This window comes from Nomascus leucogenys, chromosome 2, assembly GCF_006542625.1.
Source record: "Nomascus leucogenys isolate Asia chromosome 2, Asia_NLE_v1, whole genome shotgun sequence".
Lineage (NCBI taxonomy): Eukaryota > Metazoa > Chordata > Mammalia > Primates > Hylobatidae > Nomascus > Nomascus leucogenys.
The window spans coordinates 44,622,533-44,637,391 of record NC_044382.1 but is presented as its reverse complement, the minus strand read 5'-3'; the positions used below and the strand labels follow the sequence as shown (position 1 = coordinate 44,637,391).

Here is a 14,859-nt window from a genome sequence, read left to right as displayed (position 1 = left end):
GGCGGTGGCCCCAGGGAAGTGGTCCTCTGCCCTCTAAGATATCCCCACACCCAGGGAGGGCCTGGAGTAGCCTTGTTCATAGGGCCAGGAAGCTAGAAGCCCGTCGCACTGTTTCATGAGCTCCCACCAAACAGGAGCTGACCCCACAGGTCTCTGAGCATCAGCACACCCCCGAGCCATTTGGGTATCCTTGTCCATGACAGCAGGGTTTCCAGAATTTTCAGAGAACTGGGTCATTATTTTGTGCTAGTATAATGAAGCCAACCAGACCCTATACCCCCCACCTCAATCCTGCCCCCAACAAAATTCCTTTCGGTTCAAGAACTGATTCTCAGCAACAGCAAACTTAAATGCTACCCGAATTTGATGTCTTGTTTGGGTTTCTTTGTTATACATGTTTGATTGTGTGGCTGAAGGTGACGCAGAGAGGCACAAACAGCAAGGAATGAGAGCCAAAGCTAGGCTTGGGCAGAGGCCCAGGGAGACTGTGTGTCTCCTTCAGGAGCAATCACACCCACCCCCAGGACTCTGAGCATCTCTAAAATCCACAGGCCTTCTGCACCCTGCACGCCTTCCAGGGCTGTTCCACGGAGATCCTCTCCCACACCCCAGGGCCCCTGCTAAAGATGCTGGCCTCATCAAGTATATGGAACAAGCCAGATACAGACTCTAACAAACACATGTTGGGCACAGTAAAGCCAAGAGTCAGAGACTGATCCTGATTTCAGCAGCTGGAAACTTTGTGCCATTCCTTAGGAACTAATAATAATACTGGTTACCACTGAGTGCAACTGTGCTCCAGCTACCACGTTGATGCGCTGCACGCACCTCATCCCAGCCGGGGATCGACCACTGGCCCAATGCAGGTGTCTGCATCCCCAGCACCTGGCACAGTGCCTGGCACCAGGAAGGTGCTCAGGAAATATGAATGAATGAATAGTAAGGTCAGTACACATTAGGAAACCAAAAAGCTTCCTAGTCATTTCCAAACATTTCTTTTCCAATAATCGTGTTTCTTATTAGAGATATATGATACACTCGTGAATAGACATATTTTGCATTTTTTAAAATTTGGAAGCATTTCAAACACATTGAAAAGTACAGAAAATAATATGATAGCTCAAACCCTATTTTAAAATATCGAAGAATTTATAACTGCAACATTCAGAATAGAGCTTGCCTGTAGGCTGGAAGACAAAGGATGGGGAAGGAGGATACAATAGTAAAATGGTCTTGGTAAAACTCTAGTTTTTAAGTTAGTTGTAAGGGTCATGAGGCTTATTTTGAAATTATACCTTATAAATCATATATGTGTTGCATATATCATTCTATGCGTATTATGTATATTACATGGAAACATTCAACAAATGAAAACAATATAGTAGACATACTTGTGCTTTATTTGCTGCAGATCTCCTCCTCTTTTTTTTTTTTTTTTTTTTTGATACCGGTTCTCACTCTGTCACCCAGGCTGGAGTGCAATGATGCAATCAGCTCACTGTAACCTCCAGCCAGGTTCCAGCAATTCTCCCACCTCAGCTTCCCGAGTAGCTGGGATTGCAGGCACACACCACCACACCTGACACATTTTTTGTATTTTTAGTAGAGACAGGGTTTCACCCCGTTGGTCTCCAACTCCTGACCTCAAGTGATCTGCCCACCTCGGCCTCCCAAAGGGCTGGGATTACAGACATGAGCCACCACATCTAGCCTTTTTTCTTTTTCTGTTTTTTTTAAAGAAACAAACTATACCTATGGCTAAAGCCCCATCCTCCATCCTGTTCTTCCTGTTCCTCATCTTCCCTCCTGGATATACTTGTTAAATATTTCTATTTCACATTTTTATACTGACTTTATATCCAGCCACCTAACTAAACTCTTCTTAGTTCAAACAGCTCCCTTGTAAATGTCCCTGAATTTTTTGTTATTGTTGTTTGGAATAGGTCTCACTCTGTTGCCCAGGCTGGAATGCAGTGGTAAGATCACAGTTCACGGCAGCCTCAACTTCCCAGACTCAAGCAATCCTCTCACCTCCACCTCCCAAGTAGCTGGGACTACAGGCACACACCACCATACCCAGCTAATTTTAAAATTTTTTTGTAGAGATGGGGTCTCCCTATGTTGCCCAGGCTGGTCTTGAACTCCTGGGCTCAAGGGATCCTCCTGCCTCAGCCCCCCAGAATGCTGGGATTATAAGTGAGAGCCACTGCACACAGTTCTTGAATTTTTTATGAAGACAATCATGTCATCTTACATATAAAGTTGCAATTTTTTCTTCCAGTGTAATTTTTATTCTTTGAATTTATTTTTCTCATCTTGCTATGCTAGCTAAAACATTAGCACAATGCTGAGTGGTATCAGTGGTAGCAGGTAGATTTTCCTCATGTCAGATTTTAATGGAAATGCTTAAAATATTTTGCCATCAAGGATATTGTTTGTTGTTAAGTATTTGGTAGATACCCTTTCTCAGGTTTGGGAAGTTTCCTTCAATTCTGGATTGGTCAAGAGTTGTTTTTTTTGTTTGTTTGTTTGTTTGTTTGTTTGGTTTTTGAGACAGTCTTGCTCTGTCGTCCAGGCTGGAGTGCAGTGGCATGATCTTGGCTCACTGCAACCTCTGCCTCCTGGGTTCCTGGGTTCAAGCGATTCTCCTGCCTCAGCCCCTGAGTAGCTGGGACTACAGGAGCCCACTACCATGCCCGGCTAATTTTTGTATTTTCAGTAGAGATGGGGTTTCACCATGTTGGCTAGGATGATCTTGATCTCCTGACCTCGTGATCCTCCTGGCTTGGCCTCCCAAAGTGCTGGGATTACAGGCTTGAGCCACCGTGCCTGGCTGGTCAAGAGTTTTTACAATGAGTGATACGAAATTTTTATCAAATGCTTTTTCTACTTGCATCTGTTGAGATGATTATATGATTGTTCTTCTTTACTTTGTTAATTTGGCAAATTACTTTAGGTTTTCTAATTTTAAACTGTCCTTGTATCCCTGGTGTGTGCATGTGTGTTTGCATGTGTGTATCTATATACAGTTTGCTAATACATTTAGGAAGTTTGCCTTTCTCTTCACAAATGAGATTGCCTGTAATAGTCTCATATTGCCCTTGACCAAACAAGATTATACTAACCTCATAAAGTTAATTAAGAAACATTCCTTCTTTTCCAATTTTCTGAAACAGCTTTTGTTTGTTTTTTGTTTTGCTTTTGTTTGTTTGTTTGCGATGGAGTCTGGCTCTGCTGCCCAGGCTAGAGTGCAGGGGCCCAATCTCAGCTCACTGCAACCTCTACCTCCCAGGTTCAAGTGATTCTTCTGCCTCAGCCTCCTGAGTAGCTGGAAGTACAGGCGCCCACCACCACGCTCAGCTAGTTTTTGTATTTTTAGTAGAAATGGGGTTTCACCATGTTAGCCAGGCTGGTCTTGAACCCCTGACCTCAAATGATCTGCCCTCCTCGCTCTCCCAAAGTGCTGGGATTACAGGCATGAGGCACTGCGCCCGGCCTGAATTTTCTGAAACATTTTAAATAAGAGAGGGATATCTGTTCCTCGAATAATTTGGCAAAAATCACCCATAAAATTACCTAGGCCTATAGTTTCCCAGTATGTTGGAAAGTTGTTGCTTTTTTTGAAATAAACTTTTAGTTCTGGAATAATTTTAGACTTACAAAAAAGTTTCAAAGATGGTAAACAGAGTTTCCCTATATCTGTCATCTAGTTTCCCCTCAAGTTAATATATGAATATATAACCATGGTATATTTGTCTAAATAAGAAATTAGCATTGATATATTACTGTTAACTAAACTCCAGTCTTTGTTTGGATTCCACCACCACCATTAGTTTTCCCACTAATGTCCTTTTTCCATTCCAACATCCAGTGTGGACTACCACACTGTATTCAGGGAGGGTTGATTTATATGTTTACTTAACAATCTTGGTTGGTTGTTATAGTAACAGCCTCCCTACCCCCATCTCTGTCTCTATCCCTGTATCCTTACCTATGTATAATCCCTCCCACGTTGACTCAGTGACTTGCTTTGGCCAAGATTTGTTATAATTTGGCCAATGAGACATCAGCAAGTGTGATATAAGCAGAGGCTTGAAAAACACTTGTGCACTGGGGCTTGCTCTATTTTGCTGCTTGCTGGGAATCCTTCTGCTAACACAAGAAGTCTGGAATAACCTGATGGAGATGTGTGACTCAGCTGACAGCCAGCACCTACGGCTAGACGCATGAGGGAGGGCATCCTGGATTGTCTGGACCCAGAAGAGCTGCCAGATGGCTGTCACTGCCAGAGTGTCCCTAGGTAAGACCAGCAGAAGAACTGTCCAGATGTGCCTGGCCTGAACTGCTAACCACAGAATCATGAGCAAATAAAATGATTGTTGTCTTATTTTTATTTATTTATTTACTTAGTTGTCTATTTATTTTTGGAGACATGGTCTTTCTCTGTCACCAGGCTGAAGTGCAGTAGCACAATTGTAGCTCACTGCAGCCTCAAACCCCCGGGCTCAAGCGATTCCCCCTCCTTGGCCTCCCCAGTAGCTGAGACTACAGGCGCATACCACCCGTACTAATTTTTTTTTTTTTTTTTTTTTTTTTTTTAGAGACAAGTTCTCCCTGTGTTGCCCAGGCTGGTCACAAACTCCTGGGCTCAAGTGATCCTCCTGTCTCAGCTTCTCAAAGTGCTGGGATTACAGGCAAGAGCCACTGTGCCTGGTCCATGAATTTTTTATATAGACAATCATGGCATCTTGAATATAAAATTGCAATTTTTTTCTTCCACTGTAATTTTGGGCAAGCGATTCTCCTGCCTCAACCTCCCAAAGTGCTGAGATTACAGGCGTGAGCCATCATACCCAGCTGACTGATTATTGTTTTTTTGTTTTTTGTTTTTGTGAGTGAGAGAGAGAGTCTTATTCTGTCACCCAGGCTGGAGTGCAGTAGCTCGATCTCGGCTCACTGCAACCTCCGCCTCCTGGTGCAAGCAATTTTCATGTCTCAACCTCCCGAGTAGCTGGGATTACAGGCATTTGCCACCGCACCTGGCTAATTTTTGTATTTTAGTAGAGATGGGGTTTCACCATGTTGGCCAGGCTGGTCTCGAACTCCTGACCTCAGATGATCTGCCCACCTCAGCTTCCCAAAGTGCTGGGATTACAGGCATGAGCCACAGGGCCTGGTCTGATTATTGTTTTAAGATACTATGTTTTGGGGATAATTTGTTACTCAGCAATAGATAACTGATACAAGGGATATAGAACTAACATAGAACTATTCAGTTTTTCTGTAACTTCTTTTTTTTTTTTGAGCTAAGTTCTGGCTCTATCACCCAGGCTAGAGTACAATGGCATGATCTCGGCTCACTGTGACCTCTGCTCCCTGGGCTCAAGTGATCCTCCCACCTCAGCCTCCCAAGTAGCTGGGACCCACAGGCGTGCACCACCATGCCCAGCTATTTTTTTCTATTTTTAGTAGAGATGGGGTCTTGTCATATTGCCCAGGTTGGTCTTGAACTTGTGAGCTCAAGCAATCTGCCTGCCTCAGCCTCCCAAAGGGCTGGGATTATAGGTATGAGCCACCATGCCCAGCCTTAGTTTCCTATTTCATTTCCTTTTTTACTACTTTCTTCAGGCTATCCTGTTACTCTTTTTCTAATTCTTGAACTGGATACTCAGCTTATTACTTTTTAGTCTTTTTCTTTCTCTAATATATTCTTTAAAGGATAGGCCGGGTGCGGTGGCTCACACTTGTAATCCCAGCACTTTGGGAGGCCAAGGCGGGTGGATCACAAGGTCAGGAGATCGAGACCATGGTGAAACCCCGTCTCTACTAAAAATACAAAAAAATTAGCCGGGCCTGGTGGTGCGCTCCTGTAGTCCCAGCTACTCGGAGAGGCTGAGGCAGGAGAATGGCGTGAACCCGGGAGGCGGAGCTTGCAGTGAGCCGAGATTGCGCCACTGCACTCCAGCCTGGGTGACAGAGCGAGACTCCGTCTCAAAAAAAAAAAAAAAAAAAAAAAAAAATATATATATATATATATATATATAAATTTCTCTCTAATCTTTGTTCTAGCTGATTCCAAAAATATTTTATATAATGTTTTAATGACCTTCACTTCCAAATGTTTTGTAATTTTCTTTGTGGCTTCCTCTTTTCGCTATGAATTATTTAGACACACATCCAAATATAATGGGGTTATTTTGGCTAACTCTTTGGTTTTAATTTTAATTATTTGGGTGTTTTTTTTTTTTTTTTTTTTTGAGACAGAGTCTCACTCTACCATACAGGCTGGAGTGCAGTGGTGCATCTCGGCTCACTGCAACCTCTGCCTCCTGGGTTCAAGTAATTCTCATGCTTCAGCCTCCCGAGTAGCTGGGACTACAGGCGTGTGGCACCACACCCAGCCAATTTTTGTATTTTTTGTAGAGACAGGGTTTTGCCATATTGGCCAGGCTGGTCTCAAACTCCTGGCCTCAAGTTATCCACCTGTCTCAGCCTCTCAAAATGCTGGAATTACAGACATGAGCCACTGTGCCCTGCCTCTTTGGTTTTAACTTCTAGTTTTATTTCATTAAGATGAGATAATATAGTCAGTATGACAGCTATTCTTTGATATTTGTTAAAATTTGCTTTATGAATTAGTTCAGGGGTCATCAAACTTACTTTTTCTGTAAAGGGCCAGATAGTAAATTTTTTTTTTTTTTTTCGAGATGGAGTTTCACTCTTTTGCCCAGGCTGGAGTGCAGTGGTGCCATCTTGGCTCACTGCAACCTCTGCCTTCTGGTTTCAAGTGATTCTCCTGCCTCAGCCTCCCGAGTAGCTGGGATTACAGGTGCCCACCACCATGCCTTGCTAATTTAGTATTTTTAGTAGAGATGGGGTTTCACCACATTGGGCAGGCTGGTCTCGAACTCCTGACCTCATGATCCACTTGCCTTAGCTTCCCAAGAAGCTGAGATTACAGGCATGAGCCACTGCGCCTGGTCAATAGTAAATATTTTTATCTATTTATTTTTTTGAGACGGAGTCTCACTCTGTTGCCCAGGCTGGAGAGTGCTGGCTAATTTTTGTATTTTTAGTAGAGATGGGGTTTCACCATACTGGCCAGGCTGGTCTCAAACTCCTGACCTTGTGATCCGCCCACCTCAGCCTCCCAAAGTGCTGAGATTACAGGCATGAGCCACCGTGCCCGGCCGATAGTAAATATTTTTGACCTTTTAGTCTCTGTTGTAACTATTCAACTCGTAGTAAGGTGTGAATGCAGCTATAGACAGTATGTAGCAAATGAGCATGTCTGTGTTTATTTTGTTTTGTCTTTGTTTTATTCTAACCTGAAAATCACTATCTTTTAGTCTACTCCATTTACTTTTACTGTAATTTCTAACATAATTTATACCTGCTACATGTGTTAGTGTATTTGTTAGCTGCTTTTGCAGTGAAATCAAATTAAAAGTGGCTTAAACAAGATGAAATTTTTAACTCTTACATAAAAGTCCTGGCTAGTGTGATAGCTCTTCTCCACAAAATTATCAGGGGCCCAGTCTCTTCCTTTCTTATTGCTTTGTCATATTCAATACACAGCTTCCATCTTTTGGTGCAAGATAGATGATGTAGCTCCTGTTATTACACCTGAATTCCAGCCAATTAGAAAAGGAAAAAGAGAAAGAGAAGGGAATAGAAGAGAATTTCCCCCTGTTTAATGGCAACACAGAAATTGCAATGTCACTTCTGGTCACATACCACTGGCCAAATCTATCTGTAAGAGAGGCTGAGGGATGTGTAATAGATTTTAAATCTGCTTGGCAAAAAATATCCTTTCCCATGCTAGGAAGGGAGAACAGATATCTAGGGTTAAGTAATAAATTTTGCCACATCTGCCATTCTAGTTTGTATTTTTTGTTTATAATGTGTTTTCTTTGTTTCTTTTCCCTTTTCCTGCTTTTGATTGGTTTGATTAAAAGTTCTTTTTTTTTTTTTTTTGAGACGGAATTTCACTGTTGTTGCCCGGGCTGGAGTGCAACGGCACAATCTCAGCTCACTGCAACCTCTGCCTTCCGGGTTCAAGCGATTCTCCTGCCTCAGCCTCCCAAGTAGCTGGGATTACAGGCATATGCCACCATGCCTGGCTAATTTTGTATTTTTAGTAGAGACAGGGTTTCTCCATGTTGGTCAGGCTGGTCTTGAACTCTTGACCTCAGGTGACATGCCCGCCTCAGCCTCCCAAAGTGCTGGGATTACAGGCGTGAGCCACCGCTCCCAGCCAGATCAAATGTTCTTATCTTTATTTTCCCTAGCAGGTTAGAAGTTATACATTCTAAAAAAAAAAAAAAAAAAAAGTTATATATTCTGTTTTTTATACTTTTAGTTGTCTTTACATTTTTAACTTATAGAGCTGTCTTAATAAAGTCCAAATATAAAATATTAGTGCTACCTCAGAGGCAGATCCAGGTTTTATGGGATCTGAAGCTTATTCAATTTGGAAGCTCTCTTTTTTAAAAAAAGAAGGAGGAGGAAGAGAAGGGGAGGGGGAGGGGGAGGGAAAGGTAGAGGGAGAGGCAGAGGGAGAGGCAGAGGGAGAGGGAGAGGGAGAGAGAGAGGGAGAGGGAGAGGGAGAGGGAGAGGGAGAGGGAGAAGGAGAAGGAGAAGGAGAAGAAATTACTCTTGCAGCTTATACTTCCCTAGCTTCATGATCAATTCACTTTCTGTTACACTCTCTTCCAAAACAACAAAAGAACCTTAGAATGCTTCACTTCGGCTGGGCATGATACCTCAGGCCTGTAATCCCAGCACTTTGGGAGGCTGAGGAAGGCGGATCACTTGAGGTCAGTTCAAGATCAGCCTGGCCAACATGGTGAAACCCTGTCTCTACTGAAAATACAAAAATTAGCCGGTCGTGGTGGTGTGAGCCTATAATACCAGCTACATGGGAGGCTGAGGCAGGAGAATCACTTGGACCTGGGAGGTGGAGGTTGCAGTAAGCAGAGATCGTGCCACTAAACACCAGCCTGGGCGACAGAGGGAGACTCCATCTCAAAAAAAAAAGCACAAAACAAAAACAGAATGCTTCACTTCAATTACTCTACTCCATCTTCTTAATTATTGTTACCTATCACTTTATTTTTTTTCTCATTTTAAACCCTCCCAATTAGTTGCTATCATTATTGTTGTTGTTTTATACACAAGGATTATGAGATTTACCCAACATATATTCTTTTCCCCCTTAGTATTGTGTCTTTCCTTCCACTCCTATCAGTTTTTTTTTTTCTTTTTGAGGAATACTCTTCGGCAATTTTTTCAATGAGGGGATGTATGTGAAAATGTTTCTCAGTGCTTTTTTTTTTTGTCTGAAACGTCATTATTTTGCACTCATTCTTGAACAACATGTATTTTAGTTTAGAATTTGGGGATAACAATTATTTTCCCTCAGCCCTTTGAAGATATTATTCTGATCTCTTTTGTTGCTAACGAGAAAGCTGTTTACTTATGATTTCTTTGTAGGTAATTTTTCTTTTTTCTGTGGTTTCTTTTAGGATTTTCTCATTGTCTTTGGTGTCAAGAAGTTTCACTACAACGTGGCTAGGTATAAAGTGATTTAGATTTTCTCTGTTCGGAAACCACTGTGCCTCTTCAGCCTGAGGAGTCACAGACCCAACAGTTCTGGAAAATTATTAGCTGTCAGCTCTTTGCATATTGCTTCTTCCCCATTCTCTCCATTGTCTTCTGCCGAAATTAATAGTAGAGGTGTTTCTTCCACTTACTCTATCTTCTGTGCATCTTGGTCTTCTTTTCTCATTTCTTTTCTCTTTTAAAAATCTCTAGGCTGAATCAGTACACTTATCTAAAGTGAATTTAGAACAGAAAAAAACTTCTCTGGGAGATGATTGTGTGTGTGTGTGTGTGTTTGTGTGTGTGTGTTCGCATGCCCATTTTAGTAAAAGCAAAGTTTACTTAGTAGCAGTCCTCTCTGGGAGTCCCAGCAAGACTCCCACCCACACAGCCACCCCCCATGTTTTACTGTGCTTTCAGAAGAAAAAAAATGAATGTTAAAGAAATCAGAAGCACAAAATGACTTACAGTAATAATCTGCCAAATTAGAAACAAAAACTTCAAAGGATCACCACAGCTGACTAGAGATAAGGGAAATTTTTTTAGTGTTCTCTAAACCTTATGGTGCAGGATGGAGGGGCCCATTTCAATGGGCCATAGTCCAAACCCTCTGAATAAATCCTGGAAGAACATAGTTCTCAATACTTCTCCACCAGCCATCACCTAATAATTCAGGACTGTTCTTAATCAGAGGAACATATGAAGGTGGAGCAGGGCAGGAGGAAGGAATGATGATCCCCTCAGAGGTGAGGGGTCTCTCCCATAGCCAGCTGATCACCACCTATTAGGAAGGAAGCTGAGTGGAGTGTCTCACAAGTCCTGGAAGCTTCCTCTACCACCCAGGCCTCCTGAATGGCATCGAAGAAAGGTTGAATCATCAGACCCAGAACCTCTGGGAGACCACACTATGGCCTTTGGGGAGTGAGGGGGTCTCACTCCTGCTTCTCAGCGTTTCTCTTTATTTCTCTACCTTTGAGGGTTCAGGTTGGGTTAGGGCTGGTTTGCATGCTGATGGATGTGTCAAAAGTGTTTGAACCAGAGCAACTCCATCTTGAGTAAAATGAAGCTGAGACCTACTGGGTTGCATTGCCAGATGGTTAAGGCATTCTAAGTCACAGGATGAGATAGGAGGTCGGGACAAGATACAGGTCATAGAGACCTTGCTGATAAAACAGGTTGCAGCAAAGAAGCTGGCCAAAACCCACCAAAAGCAAGATGGCGACAAGAGTGAACTATCTTCATCCTTACTGCTACACTCCCACCAGCACCCTGACAGTTTACAAATACCACGGCAACATCAGAAAGTTACCCTATATGGTCTAAAAAAGGGAGGCATGAATAATCCACCCCTTGTTTAGCATGTAATAAAAAAAATAACCATACAAATGGGCAACCAGCAGCCCTCTGCTCTGTCTATGGAGTAGCCATTCTTTTATTCCTTTACTTTCTTATTTTTTTGGAAGTGGAGCCTCACTCTGTTGCCCAGGCTGGAGTGCAATGGCGTGATCTCGGCTCACTGCAACCTTTGCTTCCCAGGTTCAAGTGATTCTCCTGCCTCAGCCTCCCAAGTAGCTGGGATTATAGGTGCCTCCCAACATGCTCAGTTAATTTTTTTATTTTTGGTAGAGATGGGGTTTCACCACATTGGCTAGGCTGCCCTCGGACTCCTGACCTCAGGTGATCCGCCCACCTTGGCCTCCCAAAGTGCTGGGATTACAGGCTTGAGCCACCACACCTGGCTGAACTAAGGTTTTATCTAAATAACATTTATTTTTAAATACATGATTATGGCATAGAGTATTAAACATTTCAGAAATGCCTAAGATAATCACAGTCATCCTTTAATCCCAGCACCCAGAGAGAACCACTACTAAGAATGTATTGTCTTATTTCCTTCCAGTCTTTTTTCCATACAGGCTTATATAGTTATTGGTTAACAATGTCAAAAGCATTTTTTTTGTTCATAGTAAATATTCCATGTCATCATTACTCATGATTTGAAGTCTCGGATTTTCTCCAATGCTGTCTGGCCAGTGGTAAACTATTAGTTAATTAGTGAATATAATAATCTCTACTGCTGAATATTCCCACGGTTTCCCAGTTCTAAGCAATGCTCCAATGCGTCATAGCACATACCTTTTTGCACGTATCTGCGATTATTTTCTAGGCAGCAAGGAGGTGCTGGATCAGAGGTCTGCACAGTTTTAAAGAACTTGTACAAATTATTGCCAAAATGGCTCGTAGGATTTTCACAGGAAACTGGTCCCAGCTTCACCAGCCCCAGCCGCTTCCCAGGGCCGTAAACCCCGCCCAGCAGAAGAACCTAGGGGTGGGGGCTCTGAAGTCCCACCCTGAGTCCCGAGGGGTGACCAATCTTTCAGGAAGTGTCAGGGGTTAACCCAACACACCTTGACCCCGCGACCCCGGAGGCGGATTCCCCCGAAGGGCTCCTCGGCCCAGCCTTCCTGGGGGATGAATTTACAAAGAGTTCCCAGCGGGTGCCACCCGCCCCTTCCCTTTGACGGCGCTCAGCCACTGCCAAGGTGCGGACGCAGCGGGGGCGGCGCCGCGCGGGAGGGGGCAGCCAGCGCGGCCACTTCAAAGCGCCGCGTGTGGGGCTGCGGGGGAAGGACTGGACTTGGAGCCTGCAAAGGGACTCGCCCCTTCCCCCCACCCCGGGCACAGCCGCGCCAGCTGTGCAGGTGGCGACGTCCTCCTCGCCCAGCCTCAGAGGAGCGCCCTTATCCACGCCCCCACCCCACTCTGTCATTCCCACCTAGAGACCCTCAGCCTCAGGGCTCTCAGCCTCGGGCACTTTTGGCTGCGTGTGGTAAATGCCGATGACCAGCCTCACCCAGAGCAAAAGTAACACCTTAAGCTTTTCCACCACGCAGAATTCCCCTTAGCCTTGACTTTCGTTTTTTGGGTGAGGGGTTAATGTCTTGAAAGAAATGAGAAGTTAAGTTTTGAGTCTGAAAGAATTAAAATTCTCTGCCCCCACCCCCACCCAGTTCCAGTATTAGTGAGGAGTTGGAGGGTGGCTGTGGGTTGAGGGGTGGGGAGATGGATCCTGGACACAGCATGGCCTTACCCTTAGCCCGTGTGGGCGGACCTGGGGTCTGCGAAATGCTGACATAATGGTCACAGATCCACTCCACCCCTCCTCCTTGGGAAGGGAGAAGCCAGTCTCCCCTCTCTGTACATGCTCGTCTGTGGTGGGCCTGTCCCAGGGTAACCCCTGGATAGGAGGCTGGAGTTTCCCCCCCAGGGCTCCTTTGGCAGCTGAGGTTGTGTGGAAGTTGTTTCTGGTAGTGGAACCCAGTCCCCCACAGCAGCAGCGATGCAAAGCGGTTCTCAAGTAGCTGAGCAGCTCGCCCTAGGGTCCAGCCCACCGATTCCAGGGAATACAAAGGCTAGTCCATCTTGCAGACACCTTCTAAGAACTTTATCTCATTATTTATTCAACAGGGGCTGTTAGGCACCTGCTATATATTAGGTGTTGGGCTTACAACCATGAACAACAGTCAAGACAGACAAGACTTTATACATTACCCAACCAGAGAGAGAGGGTACCCCAAACATTACTGCCCAGGATTATAACTAGAGCCAGACTCCGTCCCACTGAAGGGGCAGGACCTGCTGCAGCTCTCAGGAGCTCCAAAGGAGCTTCCATCCATCTCACAGGATTTGTGGTCACTTTGTGATAGGTAACAGAGCCTCCTTCCCACCTCCCTTCGCTACCTGCAACAAACGGAGGAGGCTGCAGTTGACAGGAATCCTCTTTCTCATGATCAAGGTGGCTGATGTTCGTGGACAGCACACTGGGGGGAAGGACCAGGAGTTCTGTGAACTGCAGGGTGACACAGCTCTGCTCTGGGCAGAAACACCAGACAAATGCCCATTGGGTCTGACCCTCAGCCTGCAACTGGACCATCCTCAGGTGCAGAAGTGTCTGAGCCACCAAGTAAGCCCAGGAAGGGCAGTAAGTCTTTCTGGATGGTCTTTAGTTCCAAGGGTCCAAGCTCCAGTTTCCTCCTACCTCTGCCCCAGAGATGGTCTCCTCCAACCCCATTGTGACCTCCTGCAGTCCAGCTGGGAACAAAGAGAACATCAGGGTCTTGAAACCTCAAGACTTTTAGAAGACCTTCTCTGGGGATGTGGTCTCCCGTTGTTTCTGTTATGAAAACCCCAGAGCACTTCCCAATCATGTTGTGTAAACAGCTCGCCGCCAGCCTCAGAACCCTTCATTTGGCTCCAAAGGGAAGAATGGGGTGAGTCGCTCACTGCACAGGGGTGGGCGGTTGGATGCCAAGAAAAGGACAGTCCTGCAGGCTATGTCAAGAGTCAAGAGGTCCTAGGCTTTTAGGCCTAGCTGGAACATCTGACCCAACAGCCCTGCTAGCCAGACCTCTGGACCCATCACCAGTGCCCTGAAGCCCCTGCCTCCCAAAGGGATGCCAGGTAGTAGGGTGCCTACCTCTTAGTAGAGGGAGGGGCCCAAGATTAATTCTCCTTGAATATTGTCTTCCTAGGATGATGTGACTCTTCAAGTAAGTAGAGGCTGAGCAGCTAACACCCTGAGGCAGTGATTCCCAAAGTCAGGTCCATAAACCAGGGGCATCACATGGGAACTGGCTAGAAATGCAAATTCTCAGGCCTCATCCCAGTCCTCCTGAATCAGAAATTCCAGGGGTCTGGGCCGCCAATGTATAGCTTAAAAAGCTCTCCAGGTAGTTTCCATACCCAACAAAGTTTGAGCATCACTGCTGTGGGTTGAAGAAGACATATTATTTCACCTTTTACTTGAATACCTCCTCTGATGCAGACCTCATCACCAAACAAAACAGCTATCCTTGAGTTGAGCTAGGCTGATTCACACACAAGGATGTTTGCTACAGTGTTGCTTGTGATGGTAACAATCTGGAAACAATGTGATGTTCATCAGAGACAGAATGGTAAATAACCCACGGAATACACACTGGAGAATACTAAGCAGTCATTTAAAAGAAGGAAGTAGGTTTACATACATTGATGTGCAAAGATCTCCAACATGTACCAGTAGCTGAAAAAGGAAGCTGCCGAATAATACATATAACTCAGACTTGTGTGTGTGTGTGTATATCCCAAACAAAATTATTTTTGTATCTACATACTTATCAGTGAAAATGCATTTAAAAAAGATTGGAAGAAGACACATCCAACCAATAACCCTAAGTGGGGAACAGAGATGGGAGAACTCTAGCTTTAATGATGCTG

At 44.6% G+C, this 14,859-nt stretch overlaps 1 protein-coding gene across 1 annotated transcript in view; it reads right to left on the bottom strand.

Moving 5' to 3' along the window:
* Nucleotides 1–14,859, bottom strand: part of VDAC1 (voltage dependent anion channel 1) — a 139,129-nt gene that overhangs the window by 90,149 nt on the left and 34,121 nt on the right. The window lies entirely within an intron of this gene.